The sequence below is a fragment of the Fukomys damarensis genome, unplaced genomic scaffold (genome assembly GCF_012274545.1).
Source record: "Fukomys damarensis isolate Sample0158 unplaced genomic scaffold, DMR_v1.0_HiC HiC_scaffold_73885, whole genome shotgun sequence".
Classification (NCBI taxonomy): domain Eukaryota; kingdom Metazoa; phylum Chordata; class Mammalia; order Rodentia; family Bathyergidae; genus Fukomys; species Fukomys damarensis.
This window is the reverse complement of record NW_022974797.1, coordinates 653-3501: the sequence shown is the minus strand read 5'-3', so window position 1 is coordinate 3501 and position 2849 is coordinate 653. Positions and strand designations below refer to the sequence as shown.

General features: G+C 39.7%; 1 pseudogene; it reads right to left on the bottom strand.

Annotated features, from left to right (window-relative positions):
* Positions 1 to 1117: 1117 nt before the first annotated feature.
* LOC104858511 lies at positions 1118 to 2387 on the bottom strand (annotated as a pseudogene).
* Between the last annotated feature and the right edge of the window lie 462 nt (positions 2388 to 2849).

Here is a 2849-nt window from a genome sequence, read left to right as displayed (position 1 = left end):
TGTCTCTCTTCCTCTGTCTTTCTCATCCTCTTCAATGGAAACCTTAGTCATGAGGGTAAATGGTGCACAGAGACACACTGTGAAAGGGACGAGGCCTTGTCACCCCAGACCCTACTGACCCTCACAGCGACCCCTTCAGGCTGCCAGGTGCTGTCTTTCCAGATGTTTCCATGCATATGCCCAAGTGTTCAACCAGACATGGAGATTCTTGTCTGTTTACCCGGGGAGCCCATTAAATGTATGATGTGTTGCATCTCCCTAAGCCCTCAAGTAGTGGATCTTTCTTCCTCACTGTGATCAACAGTGTCCACACACATGCATATATGAGTGTTTATAGGTATTTGTGAATACATGCCTCTCTGTGTGTGTGTCCCTGTGTCCTGTGCTCTAATCTGAATGACTCCAGCCTCCTTTCTCTGTCCCACTGCCGCCCCCTCCATGACATGCTGTCTCTCTCTTCTGCAGCTGCTGGACCATGCTGGACAAGCCATGCTTGGTCCTCGGCCCTTGCCACAGACCTCCTCAGCATGGAGCGGGCCTAGGGACTGCTCTCCACAAAGGATATTCTCAAATCCAAAACAATGCCCAGGACTCTACTTATTTTGAAATACAGCTATTTTTTTTTACATTTTTGAGCTTATCTAAGCCACTCACAATTCATCACAATAATTAATACTAGCTCATAGCCTGGAAAGGAATCTCTTCTTTACAAAAAAATCGAAAGATTTCTTTCTTTCTTTTTTAAAGATGATTTCTTCTGGGCACTAGAAGTAGACTTCACTTCTGCACAGATGTGGGTGTTTTGCTTGAGCCTGTGTTTTGGCTTCATGCTGGCTTTCAAGGGGATAGTCACCTTTAAATGAAAAAAAAAAAAGATATCAACTTTAACACTGTTTAAATACACATAGACAGACACACAAAATCAGGGTCTTCATACTAAAAAATTTCTATCCAGTAATAGACATTTCCAAAAGGAGTCAAGTTCTTTAAATAAAATCTTGTGAAAAATAAAACTCAAAATATACAAAGAACAAAACAGCATAAAGAAATGAGATACTCTTCTGAACAGAATGCTAGAGAGGGATCTTCATTGCTGATAAGAGGAGACAAATGGACTCTATGAGAAATCTGGAAGATGCTGAAGCCGATGATGGCTATGCTTATTCCTCTCAACCCACTGAGTCAGGCTGTATGTCCGCAGAGGTTTCTGTTGAAACCAGCTGTAATTTTACATGGTGAGATCTGAAGCATGCTGCCAATCCATCAAGGTATACAGCTCCCCGAGGGACCTTGGTTAGAGTCCCCTGGGTCTTCTATATGACCAAAGACACACCTGAGATAAATCTGCTTCTGCTGTTCTAGATCTGATTGTGAAAATGTCAAAACATTAGTCCTGGTTTTGGTTTGTAGAACAGGAATGACTTTGCCTGTTCTTTTTTCACAGCCTTTCATCTCTCCAGAATCCTTGTCAAGAACATCTCTCTTAGATGAACTGGAAAAAACTGGAGACCTCATTTCACAATTTCGTTTATGTGATCCACTATTTTTCCAGGACGAATTGCAGTGGAAGAAGTTTTTGAATGATCTGAGATCTGAGAGAACATAGGTGTAGGTTTTTTTTATCAAAGACAGTTTGTTGAAAGTTACTGAAGAGGTACCATCACAAGCAGAAATGTTAGGGCTGATCTCTTCAAATTCAGTGTGAACTCTGCTTTCATTTGAGCCAAGATCATATTTTCTCATCTCCAAGGGAAGAGAGTTTTTGGTATCTTTGGATAAATCAGTCTTACTCTTATCAATCACAGGATCACAAACTGTTGGATCAAATGGTGCAACAACAGTCACTTTTATATGATTCTTTTCTAGTACAAGGTGCCTACTTAATGATTTAGTAGGATCTGGTTCATGAGCAACTGTTGTATTTAGTTGAGGTAGTTTGAAGAGGTCAGGGGTCTCAGCTACTGTTCTGAAGCTTTACAATGAACTTTTTTCTTGGGGAGTTTCAAGTAGAATTTGACTCCTTTTTTCTCCATTTGCCTGCTCATTTCATGGCTTATCCTTCAAGAATTCTTCAATCTCTTCCTCATTTGATGAGCTAACATCTTTGAGAAGCTCCTCAATCTCTTCCTCAGTGAGACTAAAACAGCCATCATCTTCTCCATCAGAGATTCCAGCAAAAAGTCATCCAATTCATCCTCATCCAAGGAGCTCCAAGAAAGTGGGGCATTGTTTTTGGGTAAGAAAGAAGCACCAGAAGACTGCTCAGAGGGCATCAGTGAGCACATCATATCTAGATATGAGGAAGAAGTTTCACTCCGGAAGCTGGACCAAAGCCTGGGCAAACGACTGCCAGGACAATTTATTATCAAAAAAAGATCAAATTAGACTCATAGCTTAAACCATGCAATACAAAATAACTTTCCTCATTATATTTTTAGAAAAAAACACAAAAGACCATCTCTAAAATAGCTGGTAGGGAAGATCTTCTTAACACACACACATATACACACACATCCATAAAGCAAAATAGTATCCAGAACATCAAAACATTTTACCAGTGAATAGGATGAAAAAAATCAACAGAGAAATGGGCAAAGTACATGAGCAGGTGGTTCATAGAGATAAAATCTGAATAGCAAGGTAAAGAAAGATACTAATATGTCATATTAGGAAAACATTACACTCAATATATCTTGTTCCCCTAACTTACATGGATGTATATGGCACTCTCCTTGTGAGCTTCAAAATCATGCTGTCTGATTTCTGATTCCTGTCTAGACAGTGTTATTTTGTCTCTGCAGACTTTTTCAAACAGTTATATAAACATGTCATCTAGATAATTGTTTCAT